The sequence below is a fragment of the Patagioenas fasciata genome, chromosome Z (assembly GCF_037038585.1).
Source record: "Patagioenas fasciata isolate bPatFas1 chromosome Z, bPatFas1.hap1, whole genome shotgun sequence".
Lineage (NCBI taxonomy): Eukaryota > Metazoa > Chordata > Aves > Columbiformes > Columbidae > Patagioenas > Patagioenas fasciata.
In genome coordinates, this window is record NC_092560.1 from 4,353,434 (window position 1) to 4,369,310 (window position 15,877).

The window sequence follows — 15,877 nt, forward strand, 5'->3', positions numbered from 1 at the left end:
TTAGTAAATTATGTCAGATCAAATACATCATGGAGTTGACACATATGGAATTGATCAGGAAGCAACATTGTATTCACTGTTTCAGGTTCGAGATAGTACATTAAACTCTCACTTTTGAAAAGCAGTCCCAACAGCAAATAAAAACGGTGCTTGAATGTTGAGTGATAAATGAGATTTGAGGCAGAGGTTAACTACTCGAGCTGCAAATAAAGTGCAAACTCAGGCGGCTGACTTGTGTATTTGCAGATAAGGTGCTAATTGCATGAAGCAGGAATTTGAAAGTGCAGAACTGGAAGCTCAGAACTCTGGACAGGGTGTTATTGTATTTAAATAGATAACATGAAATTACAAGGCAAAATAATAAGAAAAACTGAAGTTATTAATTCCATCTTACATGATTACACAGAAAAATTGAATTTGTAGCATTCTGTGGTGTTATACAATAGCTATTAGAAGTTTTAACTAAAATTTAATGCTTTTTGAAGCATTTTCCTGCATACTCTATTTAATCGTTACATAACAGTTAGAGCTCATTCCTGACCCATTCCAGAAAACCGTTACTATTTATGGCATTTCTATCACTAACTTTTACTGTAAGCGTTACTGTTAACGTTTATGTCTTAATAATATTAAAAGTTCCATCAACAGTTTAAAAAAATCAATTTAGATCTTGACTTGTGAAAGTGAAAAATAGAAAAACAGACTGTAAAAAATTGTTACTGCTTTACAACTTGGTGTGAGTCACACAAAGTAGATGCTTCAGCAGCATATAGACAGTTCTGCTAAAAATTAGAAAAGATCGTGCCCTATTTACAAAGATAAAGCTCCTAACAGTAAATAACCCTACTTTACACCTCAGTGTGATGGACAAAAGAAAGATTTAATCATTGCAAGTTATTTGATGCCCAAGAATGACTGATTTTGACTTGATTGCTTTCATCATGAGTAAAAGGGGGAAAGGCTCAAGTAGTAACATGACATATACATCATGCTTTCAAACTGTAAGTCTCCTGGGCAGAGAAAAGATAAGGATGTGTTGGAGAGGAATATTTAGAATTAAAGGTGTGAATGAAAATTAAGGGCTCTGTAAGATGAATTTATTTATAAGACAGCCAAAAATGTTGATTACACACAAAAAATAGGCAACACTACTTTTGTCTGCTAAGCAGAGAAGTGAATACAGCATTCAGAAAATTAAAAAAAAAAGAAAAAAATATATAAATACATTTCACTGGTGTAACGAAGAAAATGGACTGCAACAAGCATGACAGAGAATTTTTGTGTAACTAAATGAAAAGTTTAAAGCACCGAAAAGAAATTAATAGTATCTTTATGGAAATAGAGACACAGACACAAGGATTTGAAAAAGACGGGGACAGATGTATAAATTAAAAATTTATTGGGAACAAAACAAATCCTACAAACATAGGGGTTCTATTAGTAAGTAGTTGTGGTGAGCCTGTTAGCAGATATTCAACACAGAAACAGTCAAAATTAATGTTCTTCTCCATTTGGAAACAATGAGGACATTTTTATTATGTAAGAATATCCTTTAATTAGTTTAATAAGTACTTTCCAGTCAATTAATAGACGTTAAACAACATATGCTAGGAGGTCTGAGTGACTCTCACCCAAGAGTCCTGAAAGACTTGACTTGGGAGAACACTCATTCACTGATGTTAATTTTTAATAAACCTTGAAATAGCAGGGAAATACTGGAAGAGTGGGAGAACATTGCTGTGACAACATTCAGAAAGGGCAGGTGGTCCTACCCAAGCAACTTGAGTCAGCAAGTAAAAAAAGCTGTTTTGGGAATCAGTTGATAGGCAATTACAGGGCAGCTCACAAGTGACGAAGAAAAATGAATTTTGTCAAAAAGACTTAATTTCTGGATACAACTACTAATATTACACCATGTGAAACAAAGGCTATTGTCCCTGCCTTTCCCAAACCCAAGTAAATAAATGGTAAATGGGTTCATAATTGGCTGATGGGCACTTCTGAAAATGGGAATGTGAAAATAGGGATCTTCCATTGGAACTTGCAGGAACAGGGGCACTGAGAGTGCTTGACAACATTTTTACAGATTATTTGGTTGTAAGTCCAAAATTACTGGTGACGTAATCAACAAATAAAGTGGCCTGCTTCACTTAATAAATGGAGTCTGTTCTGACATTTTAATGCAGAGTTAGGAAAGCTGCATGTAGAAAGCAAGCAGTGCCTGCAACAATGTGGGACTACACCCTAGTCAGTAGCGACTGAGAAATATATCTGTCATATTAAACTTCAGTGTTACTGTGGCAAGAAAAAGGTCGTGCTACCCTTGCAGATATGGCATCATATGGGGTTTTTCTTTGCACCCTGCAGTGATAAAACCATCATTAAAATAGTTCTGTTGGGTACTTTTAAAGAAGAATTTGCAAAGTCAGAAAGGGAGTAGAAAAGACCCCTCAGAATGGTTCTCATACTGAAGATAATGCTTTGCAGTGAGAGGCCTAAAGACTCCATCTATTCCAATTATCAAAAGGCAGATTGAGAGAGGGTTTGAAGACAGTATGTACGTTCATGGAGAAAACAGACTGCGTGCTAAAGAGCTCTTTAATCCAGTAGAGAAAGGCATAAGAAGAACTAGTGGGTGGAAACTGAAGCCAAACAAATTCATATGAGACATTAGACACAATCTTTTCCTTGGGAGGCTGATGAATCACCAGACAAATGACCGAGGGAGGCTGCAGGTTCTCCATCTCTCAGATGAAGACTGGGCATCTTTTGAAAGACTCGCTTTGGCTAAATACAAGGAACAGTTCAGTCAAACAGCAGAGGTCCTTGAGCTCAGCGCAGGAGAGAAGACAAAAAATGTGGTGTCTTGTGATTGCTCAGAAGGTCAATCTGGTGTGATACGATGAGTCACACCAGCCCTAAGCTTTGGGAATTTATGGGTCAATAATAGTAATCATAATGGTAATCGTAATCATAATAGCAATGGCAATTGCAAACACAATTGCAACAGTAATATAGTGTTCGAATTTTATGTTGTGCCTGAAATGTAAAGGGCCAAATCCAGATTAAGAGATGTAGTCCAGGAAACTGGATTATTCTGTGGGGAAAAGGAGTAAGATTTTGGGCTACAAAAATTCTCCCTATTCCTCTGAGGCCAAAAGAGACATGACTTCTGCTTCCAGACTGAGGAGAGATGAGGAGACAGTTGACCAGACACATTTTTGTCATATAAGATGCCCTGCCATCTTATGTTGTGGTGTTTCCCCCTTTAATCCCTGGAAGAGGACCACGCTGGCACTTGAGCCTTTGGAGATGCTCATCTAATTTCTCCAAATATGTCATTTCCATGGAGTTTTAGCATGTGCACCCATTGCAAATGGAGCCTTTTGCAGAAGGGTGGGTAGAAGGGATTACTCAGAGATATTAATCCATAACTTTCTGTCATTTGTGAAAAAACTCAATTGACTATGGCATTTCATCTTAAAAAAAAAAAAGCTGCTTGTTAATCATCTGCAGTCAGTCTCTACATGAAAATTTCACAAAGATATAAAGTATACTAATTCTACCTTGTGTACCTCTTCTCCTTGACCTGCTCATCACCTTTCATCTAATTAGCCTCTACTATCTACCAGCTTAAACATTTCTAAGTAAACTTTGATTCAACTTATCCTGACAACAACTCTCAGGAGATTAACATTTTAAAATTACCATAATTATGAAATTGAGTGGCCTTCTCCTGTAGTGGGGCACTGATAAAATTCTACATCCGTGCCTTTGTGGGGAGAAGTTACCCCAAAGACACTGAATCATGGTGGAGTAAATCACAGTTTCACTCCTCTGCTTCCCTGGAGCACCATCTCTTGAGTATGGGAGAGGGTCCACATTCCTGTGGCTCCTACTGTAGCTTTCCCCGCTTCTTAACAGGGATGCAGAAACCCCAAAACTTCTTCCAGCATGCTTAGAACTAAAGGTTCTTTGCTTATTTTAGAATAACTTGGTTGCATATCTTCCTGCTTGTTCTATAACTATTCCAAAGATGGGAACTCATTGCATATAGGTGCAACAGAGTTCTGCAGATTCTGGCATTTCCAGTTGCATATTCTGCTAGTTGTAACCACTGTCTATTTTCCTTTGAAAGTATTAATTTTTTTGGCTGATGTCTGGAAGAAATTACCTTATTAAACGCAAAACGTAATTTTTCTCATGGTTTTGAGAAAAATGGTCATGATTAATGTAAATTTCATTATTTTATTTTTCCTGTGCCACACTTGAGGGAAAAACTCTTGGCTGTCCTGTATTCTGAGTATTTTCTTTTTATAAAGGAGCAATATTCGTGTTGAACATTTTCACTTCTTTTTGTTTTTAACATGTTTTTTGTGTTTTTCCCTCCACTGCAAAAACAGCTACATAGGCCAACATTAAAATGTGAAAGAAAACTTCTGAGAGCAAACTAGATAAAAATATGGAGAACACTGGTTTTCACCAGCCTTCAGGGCACTAGGATTTTGACTCTTGTTCTTGTATTAATCTTGAGATGTCAGCAACGTCATTGCTCCCAGAATTGGTTGCTGACAGTTCACCCCGATAGGATTACTTGCATACTTAAAGTAAAGCAAGTGCAGAAGTGTTTGCAGAGCCAGACTCTTTAATAAGCGGCTATACGCTCACCTGCAAGTGCATGAGATGAATAATGAGTCATCAGCCCTCCAAGGGCAGCATAGACGGGCTATGCTGCTGTTACTGGAGAATGTGGTCAAGCACAAAAATTGCAAACGTCCTTTTCTCTTCAGTTTTTCCCCTCTTCCTCTCAGAAAAAAAGCAAGGCCTTGGCACTGTGACATTTCTTTTGTGCTCCAGCCATCGTTTCATACACCTGTAGAAATACTCAAAGGAGATCACGGGCAGTTTGGTTAACTTGTTTTTCAGTTTGAGGTCTCGGTGCACTGGCACATTTGTTTTGCAAAAAAGAAGTTGCAAAAACTGATTCTTCTCCCAGGCAAGATCTGGAGAACACCAGCAAGACCAACAACATTTAGAAAATGCACAATATTGGCACATACTGCAGGAAAACTACCCTGAGAGCTTGCACTTTTGGAGACCTGAATGTGCATGAGGGTGCATCTCTCCAGAAACATACATTTTTGTCAAGGGTATTTACCGGGAGGTGATTATTTGTGAGGATGATGCTCACTTTGTTATATAGCAGAAAAGCAGCAGCACACAGGTCAACTGATCAGCAAAGGTGATCCCCATTTCTCTCATTTATTTGTAGTTTTCATGACTGTGTATTTAAGGCTTTTGCTTAAAGCGTGACATAAAACATATCTCTTCAAGTACACAAAAATCAACTCCTCCCCTAACCTCTGATTTCCCTCATGAAGTAAGAGATCGCCAAGATCAGTGCAACCTTAATAGGGGATATTTAAACCAAGAAAGCTTACATATTTTATAAACCAAGCTTTACTGCCCGAACCTCCAGCAGACGCTTGCTTATAGAATCAAAGAATCACAGAATCATTTCAGGTGGAAGAGACCCTCAGGATCACCTGGTCCAACCATAACGTAGCTCTAGTGCTAAACCATACCCCTAAGAACCTCGTCTAAACGCCTTTTAAACCTCCCCAGGGATGGTGACTCCACCCATTCCCTGGGCAGCCTGTTCCAGTGCCTGACAACCCTTTTTGGGAAGAATATTTTCCTAATATCCAATCTAAACCTCCCCTGGTGCAACTTGAGGCCATTTCCTTTCATTCTATTGTTTGTTACTGGGGACAAGAGACCAACTCCCTCCATGCTCCAAGGAGTTCAGAGATCAGAAGGTCTCCCCTCAGCTCCTGTTCTCCAGGCTAAGCCCCCCAGGTCCCTCAGCCGCTCCTCATAAGACTTGGATTTCACACTGTTTTGTAATTAAAATAAAACATCCAATGTGGAGTTATGTTTTGGTTAAATATACATGATAAATATACCAGATAACATGTTATAGGTGAGCTGAAGCTAGGTTGAGGGCCTTACATTTTGCACTGCCTAACTCTTTGTTACCATACATCTGCAGCAACGTGGTGCAGCATGCATTTAGCTGGCATTTATGTTTTACTTTCCATTTCTTCACCTCTACAAAGGCATGGAGAAGTCCGTACTCTCAGATATGGCATTTATTTGTAGTTGACCTTGCTCTCCTGCCCAGACTGGGGCAGGGTGCAGTAACCTAGATGAGAGGAGCAAGGGACTGCAGTGGGGTGGCACAGATCTCTGCCAGTGGCTAATGAAATCAGTGGTGCCTGTCTAGACTCAGGGGTTTTAACTGTGAATTTCCTTTCTTTTATGGATTGATCATGCAACAACATGATTTTATAAATGCATTTTCATGTCTGAATTGAGGACACAGATATAATCCTTGGCTGTGTTACGTAAACCCACACACTTTCAATCAGTAGAAATGTAAACGCATTTTTATGTTTGTAAAAAATAGTCTTTGCTTAATAAGCAAGTTTATTTTATCCATACCAAATACTCATTCTATATTTATAAAATACAGGTTCTGAAAATAGACCTATTTTACTTCAAGTGCAAAATACAAACAATAATTCTTTTCGGGTTTTGAATAAATTTTGGTCCTGCAACAAAACAAAAAGGTGTTGGCTATTATTTTCTTCTGCTCCTACTTCATGCTATATTTAGGGAGTCCTTTGCCAGTAGCATTCTTAAGTAATGGATTCTGGGCGTGCACACTATGGCTTATTTTGTTAATACGTAAGAGGAAATATCGTAATCTTCAAACCTCATCTATTGCAGGCTTTAAAAATTATGGATGTTCTATATGGGAGAATGATGTCTGTAGCCACAGAAACACAGAATCACACAGAATCACAGAATGTTAGGAATTGGAAGGGACCTCGAAAGATCATCTAGTTCAATCCTCCATTGCAAAACTTTCATTACTGGTGAAAACTAAGAAAATATTAACTTCACATCATTGAAGTGTAAAGATAATTAAGGAAATCGAATCATTTGCATCAACTCTGGCTATATCTGCTAAATATTTTTTAACTATTCTAAGAAACAATAACAGAAGGCAAACTCGTAGTGAATAGAAACAATAATGGTCAGTAGCATGTGTTGCACATTATTTGAATGGAAAGTAATTTATCACTTCTGAAATAAAAGCTGTTTATTCTTGTGTTTCACTGTCTGTAACAATCCTTACAATTTATCTGTGAAGAAGTGAGAAATTGTACCACCATTAGCATATGAATACTTGACACATCAAATTGGCTGTACAATAACAGAAGGACATTTGCTGTTGGTATATGCACACAGACAAAGCAGTCATTTTGGGGGGAGATTTAAAAAAAAAAAAAATTAAAAAATTGTGTAGGTGTTTAACCCCTTGTCTGTCTCTCTGGTTTCACATGGTGGCCAGAAATTCCTAAAAAAAAACCCAAAATGAACACACAGGTTAAATGTTGGAACCAAGATCATACACGTTAATTTTGTAGTAGATGAGACAACATAAGAAATGCAAGAAACCTGCCTGGAATAAGAGATCTTTTGTTGTTTTTACATGTACACCCGGGGTAGGGGGAATACAGAAACGCAGAGGTTGTACAGAAATGAACCATTGCCTACGTACAGTTTTATTTCATGGCAACAGCATCGCGGGCCTTGGGTCAGATGTGTGAAACTGTTTCTCAAAGAAGCTGCATGCATAATTGAGGCCCTATGAAGGGTTCTCAGTTGAAGTTGCCAGGCTACATTCGTTTCAAAAGCAGAGCCATTTGTTATCAAATTTAAGTTAACTCACTCAGCACTGGATGTATAAAGTGCAGCTTTGCAGACTGCATTTGCTGTTTGAAGAAGGAGCTTGCTCATAGACATAGGAGCTAGTGTTATTTTGCAAAGGGTGGAAATCTTACATGTATTTAGGCCTGCAAAGCGGTAATCTAAAAAGGAGGTTAATTTCTGAGAGATATCTTTGTGCTTTGTTCTCTATTAGAAGCCACAGTGGTCTTTTTTCTCCCATTCTTCTGTTTAAAAAAAAAAGTCATGATTTCAGCTTTAATTTGGAAATAAAGTAGTAAATCAGTATTTGCTGCTGTTTTTCTGCAAGCACAGTGTGGTTGCCTTCACAATTTTAATTTTGTTTTATTTTAGAGGGCATTAAGCACAGCCTAACAACTCAAGATATTTGTATTTTTCAGCACCACGTGGCTTACAGCAGCTGGGTGTGATCCCGCAGCCTTTACTTGCACTGTTAATCCTTACAGGTGTTACTGGAATGTGCCTTCTGACACATTTAAGAATTATCAATGAGAGAAAAGGTTGCACTAATTTTTATAATTTATTATTTCCTTGAGAATCCCAGTGAGACATGTACTTTCCAAGCAGAGGAGAAATGCTTTTGTGCCGAGGATCTCACATGGTTCTTACAAGCAACATGTGGGACTTAAGTACCAAAGAGCAACCAATGAAAGCAAAAACCCCAAATCAAAAACATCCATTCATCACATTAATCTGCTTTCACTTGTGTCCTCTCTGTGCTCACTTCCAGTAAATATTGTAGCAGTTGAGTACCAATGGATAAAAAAAGTATGTGGAAAGCAAATTTCATATCCTGGAAAGAAATCTGTTTGCTAGAAACTCTTGGAGCCCTTTCTTGATGGAGATGTTGGACACTCCTGAGATCAGGAAGAACATACATGTGCTTGAAGGTGAGGTGCTCCAGTCCAGATCCTTAAGGATTGTTCCATAACCCTCAGTGAAGTCAACCACCTTTGAAGGTAGATGCTTTGTTGGGTAAGACTTCAGCTTCAAAAACAAAAGCACAGGTACAATAGCTTATGACTTCTCCAGCCAAGGGCAACTGATGTGTTCAACGCAGGTTTTGAGTATTGGTAAGGAAGTTATACAGTAGGAAGAACAAAATGAAACAAAATAACCAACCCTAAATCTACCTTGCAATTTGCTCACAGATATGACAAGAGACGAAAAAGTGTCTAAATTTATAAAATAATGTATTCACCATGAATTGTTTGCTCTGTCTAGCCTTAAATTAGGTTTACTTAGGTTAATCAGCAAAAATATGTCAACAGTTAAACACAAAAGAACATCCCAGTCATACACACAGTGTGTGTGTGCCTGGATGTGTCATTGGACAGTGCAAGTGTTTTGAACAAGAAAGATGGGCATACTTTTGTAAACTCTATGTGAAAGATGTTGCTTTACAATAAATTATCTTTTCAAAGTATCACAGGTTTGCGGGTTTAGAGCTTTCAGACCAATTTTTTCTTCCCAAATTAATTTGACATTTCTATTTTCATTTCTCTAATAAACTGGAGTCCCTAGCTAAGGCTTCTACTGTTGTGAAACTTAATACACTAAATATAGCATTCTTAAGTATCTGTGCATTTCCTCCTTGAAACACAAGCTTATGGCACTAAATCTACACCCGTTCATCAGCATAAGATAATAATTTGTCAGAATCAAGTCAAGCCTGTTGTAGCTGTTGACAGATGTGCTGATAAGACTGAATTTCATCTTCCTAGTCTCTAGGTGAAGAGAGGACTTTGTTTTGGTAAAGACAACAAGAATACCACTGAACAGTATGCTGACACATTAAAATGACTTTTCCCCATAAAAATTGACGAACTGCATTTTATTATTCATATACGTAAAGTTGTAACTCGTTTAAGCAGTTACTAGGTGACCACCCCAAGCTGCCTCACATATTAGTGAATGATCCCTTGTGCAATCTACAAGCGCCTTCCGATAAGCTAGAGGCAAAGATAAAATGAATTTTAAAGTAAGAAGAGTGAAGTTACACCGCATAACATTTACCCTTTGATTCTTCTAGAGCAAGATACATCACGTATGCATGCCCCCACACAGCCCTGGATATTATTCTAAAACTACAAACCATTTGTTTATTTAAAGCCCTGTGCAGCTAACAATACTACAGAGCTAGTAAATCTTGCTGAGCACTCTTTAAGAATCTTGTTTATTTACCAGTAGAAGTGATGGACCATACTTGTGTATCCATGACAACACTGCAACATGACAGAGCAAGACTAGGTCTTTTCTTACTCCTGCGATATGAGATTAAAAGTAAGAGGCTAAATCTTATTAAAAAGCAGAATCTTTTTCAACAGATAAAACATAAAGTTTATGGGACCGTATGATAGCTGTTCATGGTAATATATTTGTGCTGTTTTAATGCTTCTGTTAGGTTCCTTTGCTGATTGTAAATAGTGCTGAATGGCAAACATACCAGGAAAGATAAAACTTTGCAATTCCTCCTGGAGTTTGTAATACAGGAAAGTGGTTCAACAGAGTCAAGCCTGAATTGTTACGAATATTCATTTGAAATGGTATTAAATTGGATCAAGCTGTAATCTTTTCTTGAAAGGTGCTACAGTTTCTTTACTATTTTTTATTCTTATGCCAAATTCTATGATTAAGAATGTTGCATGATCCAGTGGATTAGTAATGTAATTGCCTATTTATATTTGTAAATCTCTGCATTCTCTTGTGTTTGCTGTGCTGTTGATACATTAGACTGATATGATTGAGATGCAAATTACGTGTATGTGGTGGAATTTAGGCATGAAATGAAAATTCAGTTCTTTAAAAGCCTTTGTTTTCTTTACTGTTGCTCTTGATTAAGTTACCGTTACCATTGCCTTGACAAAGGTTGTACACTTTTAAGGTTTAGAAAAGCACCTTTAAGAGTCAAATGAAATTAATTTTGTGCAGGCAAATCTATGCAATAAAGGAAGAGTTCCTCAGCTAGCAGTAGGCTCCAAAACAATAATGATCTTCTAACTTCCTAATAAATAACACAGTAGGCCAAATTCTAGCATAGGTTTCTCAGCATTCATAAATTTAAATGATGAAAGACCTTGATTTAATACATCTGATATCCTCCAAATATATTGTATTTTTCACATGCATAAGTATTTAAGATAATGTCTGAAGTACAAGGTTGATATATTACCTATATTATCTATATTCTGATCACAGGATAAAGTTTTCTGTTTTAATATTAAGTGTGTTGAACCTGTCAGCTGATTCACTAAAATTAAAGAAGAAGTTCTGACACAATCGATAAACCTAAACTGAGACCAGACCTAAAAAATTAGGATCGAGGTGTGTCAGCTCTGGAAATCCTACAGAAAACACCCCTTGAATTACAAGCAGTGACTTCTTACTCATTTTCAGAATAACAGAAAAATAAAATATTTTCTTTTAAACAATGATCAGAAGAAATAAATTATTTCTGTGGGTTTTTTCTTTTTTTTTTTTTTTCCTCTGGTCAACACTATAATTGGTAATCTCTTCATGAACAAAAGAACAGATGCTTGTTAAAGTGCTGCTTCTGCAGGTACCTGCTTCTCATCTTGAATACGCACAACACTCTCCCGTTGACTGATTTTGATCATCACACTTCAGGGTGAGAGCAGATTGCTCACACACCTGTTGTCCAGGTGTTTTCCTATGTACACACATAAATGAAGCTGTGAATTTGGCAGGGGGAGACATAACCGTTCTTATTGCTCTCTGGGTTAGCATTTACCCAATCTGTGAGGTCGGGAGTAGCCTTGTGGTAATGACACCCGCCTAAGTGACAATAATTTGTATTTTCAGCACAGAAAGGAGTGGAAGATGTGTCTCCCACAGACTGGATAAATGTTGTTCTCAGCTAACTGAACCCTGTGGCATCTTTAGTCTTGGAAAAAAGGAATATTTTCCAAGATTCCAGCTTTTGATATTGGTACCAAATTTCCATCCAAACAATGATGCAGAAACAACTCTTTGCAATATCTTTCTCCTTTTTCAGGTCAGACTTTGCAGATCATCGCTGTTCTGTCTTCTTCAAAATATTTCTATGATGCTGTTGTACAGAAATGTCCTAAAAACAAAGCAAAAATAAAAACCTGGATAAAGCCAAGGGATCTTCCCCATAAGTCAAGGACACAGGAATGGGATCAACTCCCTTCGGAAAGTGTTGGCCACTCTGGTATTAACATGTAAATATTTCATACAATAGCAGAAGTTTCACAGACAAGTGGCTTCACTAATCTCTGATGATCCAGTCTGACTTGCTGCAAGAGCAACTTCCTAGTATTGTTGGGATATTTCCCTCCCTAATGGACTAGAATTTAGCCAGATGGAAGAGACTTTGAAAGATTTATTTGATTTTTACAGTTAGAGAGGAGTGTGTCTTTTCTGGGAACTGCAGGGAAGAACACTATACCTGTTGCCACTTAGAGGCAGGTAAGGAATATTACAATCTGCAAGTGATTTAGCTGAAGACAATAACAATTTGACTCACTTGCCACTTAACGAAGGTCCCTTAATGGAGTTTGTTCAGAGTGCGTAAAATGCAGATTAATCCTCTGCGCACAAGTGGATTTCCCAGTTCTGCATGCAGAGATCATATTGAATATTCAGAAATGGCCATGAGCAGGTTGATCAGGGTGATCACCAAGCCTTGGAGGGTTTGCTTCCAGGTGTTTTTCTATCTGATCTGAGAAAATATGTCTTTTGGCTCCCAGGGATTTGGGATTCTGGTTAAACAAGAGTACAGATTTTGTGCATTTAAGGTTACTGTCAGGTTAGAGAGAAGACAGCTGAACAAGGCGGAGGATGTTAACAAAACTGCCAGCAAGTTTCCAACAAGTGGCTATGATAATATCTGCTTTCCTATTTTTATTCTCACTTTGATAGGCACATGTTACTTTTTGTTGATACAGAGTGTGCAGTTCCAAAGCATTAGCATTTTGTGGAATTGTTTCCTTCCTATAGCTGAGTTGGGATATTTTAATATCTTTTATGACATGGATGAATTGCCTAGAAGTCTTTTTTGCACACTGCAGATATATGGGGGTTTTTATTATTATCTTCAGTGATGTTTGTCTGAAAATACTTTATTGTTTAGTAAGCTCAGTTGCAAGAAAGGGTGATTTTATCAGCTCTATCTATGCATTCTGAAATCAGATTTCCTTACACGATGACAGTAAATGGTAGTTTGTAAACATTTGCAAGCAACAGTAAGTTGACATGCAGGCAGGAAACCCATCAAAAGGCAGGCAGCAAATTGAGGGAGGAGTGAAATAAGTTACAAGCCAAAATTTAAACAAAACTTTTTAAAAATGAAATAGCAATATGAAAATAAATGAAAATAAATAAATAAACAAAATTAAATAAAACTTACTTTAAGAAAATACAACATGGTATGGAATTTATGTGAAAGTTGCTAACAAATTCCCCCAAACAGGCACCTTGACATTGATGACAAAGCAATGTTCTCACAGTTTCTCTTTACTCTGCTCTCCATGTGAGACAGTACACGCAGGAAAGGGCTGTGAGTGCAAAATCCAGTTTCAGAGCGCAATTGTGAGCACCACAGCCACACGCATCAGATACTGATCCATGGGGAGAGACGTGTCAGTCTCAGCCTTAATTTCCATGTCTCCCGTCACCTCTCTTTGCTTCACCAGTTATTCTCAGCCTGTAGCACTGTGTTGTCCTTGTGCAACACACAGGGAAGATATGTGCTCAAAATATGGCCTGAACTGGACAACTTTGCTTCTCAGGGCGCTACAGCAGCACAGAGGCACTGGGTTCAAAGCAGTTTCCATGGTCTGCATCAGATGTCCAGCAGCCACTCTGTTGCGAATAAATTGTTTTATTAACTATTTACAAACAAATAAACAACAAAAACAAACAACAAAAGCAAAACCAATCAAAAAAAAAAAAAAAACAAAAAACAACCACCACCACATGCTTAATGGAAATAGCGTGTTGAGATTATACTAAAATGTCAAATATCTTTAAGTAACATGACACCCTTACTTGCAACATATTTCCACACATTATTATGGAGCAGTTTCAGGGATTAGAATCCAAATGCAAGAATGGGGAAAAGTTCAGCTACATAGAATACTGTGGATTTCTTTATATTGTCTAAAAGTGAAGTAGGGTGGTGGGAGCAAAAAAAAAGATGAGGAAGTGGGTCATACACCTTCATTTTTGATTAATGATGTGAACAAAGTTCAGAAAACAATAATTATAGAAAGAACTTGCGTAGCCTAAAGTTCTCTCCTCATCAAAATATTTTTGCTGCTGGTTTCCTCAGTTTGTCAACCACCAGGGTGACTGAGCAATTATACTTTGTAAATAGTGGAATTTCTCACTCTTATCCACTGTCAGAGTGACTTTTGAAAGCCTTACTCAAATAGATCTTATTGACAAGTTTCGGTATGAGTATCTGTTTTTCACTGCAAAATATAGTTAAAAAAGAAAAAATGTGGTAAATTGTGCATATTATTTTGTTTGGTAACACTCCATTAGATAAATTGTTTTAAAAGACCTCAGCTGATATTATGTGTTCAAAAGGCAAGAGAACAAAACAAATTTATTTACCAGATCCCAGATGATAATTTAGCTGTTGTTAGTATGCACATCTGTTGCACTTACATGGCAAGAAAACACCAAAGAAATTTAAACTTGGCTTATTAGTCACAATTATGCAGTTACAGATGTAGAACAAGTGTATAACAAACATGTAAAACAGTGATTTTCAGCTTACGTTTTGTTTATGGGGTGATGTTACCGAGTCTGCTTGAGATAATCAGTGATCTCTCTTCAAAACTGGAAGCCATCTAAAGAGGATTTTGTTGAACATGACTCTACTGTTGACATCATTGACTAGAAACATTAGTCTCAGGACGGTACCATAAATTGAGTTGCCATTATTAGCTCTGGGCACAACTTAGGCTGTTAGTAATAAGTAAATTATAAAAGGATGTATAGATTTTATTTGATTCAGATAAGTATCCAAAACCTTTCAGGATGAATATTGGGATGGATTTATGAAGATGTTGGTGTATTTCAGCTGTTGTGCAGGGGCTGGACTGTGGACTTGAAGGGGCTGAAAGAGTTTTCCAGGGCATCTAAAAATAACCAAAGGTTGATTAAAACACGTGTTTTCACTATTAAAGGTTCTAATGTACTTGGCCAAAGTATATCCCCAACATAAGGATACTGAAAATGCAGTGTCATTATACACATTTTGCAGTGTTAATCTGATAGCTAATGTGGTTGACTATTGCAGAGGATAAACATGGAAAAATGTGAAAAACAATGAATTGGGGTTGTCCTGATTGACTAAGCATGTTTTAGGCAAAAAGGACCTAATCACGGCTGTGAACAGTGCTACTGAGATTGGGGCAGGATGTCTGTCTGCTGCAGAAATGTGTTTATTAAGCTGCTCTGGTTTTGGGGCTTTTCCAGTTGTGAAAGGTACTGCAAATCCTTCACTACCTCTGAAGTTCATTCGAGGTGAAATTTAATGTTCTTGAATATGGCGATATTATACCTGTAACACATTGCCAAATTCTCCCTGTATTTACGTAAAAGTTGATTTTTTTGTTTTAAAAGACATTAGTACTCAGTGGAGGCAAATTTTAAATGTATTGTAGTGGTCTTAGAAACCCAGAATATGCATAGCATACGCATACTTTCACTGTATAATGCAAATAGCACCCTACATAATTTAATAGATCAAGATATCTAAGTAACTTTCACATAAACCCCCCACAAAAGCTAGTTTGTAGTCTTTCAAGAAGTTTCCTGAGGACTCAATGTATCTGTATGTAAGTGACAAAATGTTATTTTTCCTTTTTCAACAGCTTAAATTTAAGCTATGTCCAGTTTTTGTTTACATTGAAAGTGTCTTCTTACAATGCTTTTCCAAAACTTCTGCTGTGTTCATGTTATCTTTTTGATCACGCAATACACATAATTTAAGAAAAGCAATTTTGAAATTCATAAGCAATTTTTGTTATTTTTCCAACATAATTTTATTATACTAAAGTTA

The 15,877-nt window shown here is 37.2% G+C and overlaps 1 long non-coding RNA gene across 1 annotated transcript in view; it reads right to left on the bottom strand.

The window, feature by feature from the left end:
- Positions 1-14,302: 14,302 nt before the first annotated feature.
- LOC136115497 (uncharacterized) overlaps positions 14,303-15,877 on the bottom strand; it is a 32,867-nt gene continuing 31,292 nt past the window's right edge. Inside the window, exon 4 of the long non-coding RNA XR_010653211.2 lies at positions 14,303-14,951. This is a non-coding gene — a long non-coding RNA (uncharacterized lncRNA). The remainder of the gene's footprint in view (positions 14,952-15,877) is intronic.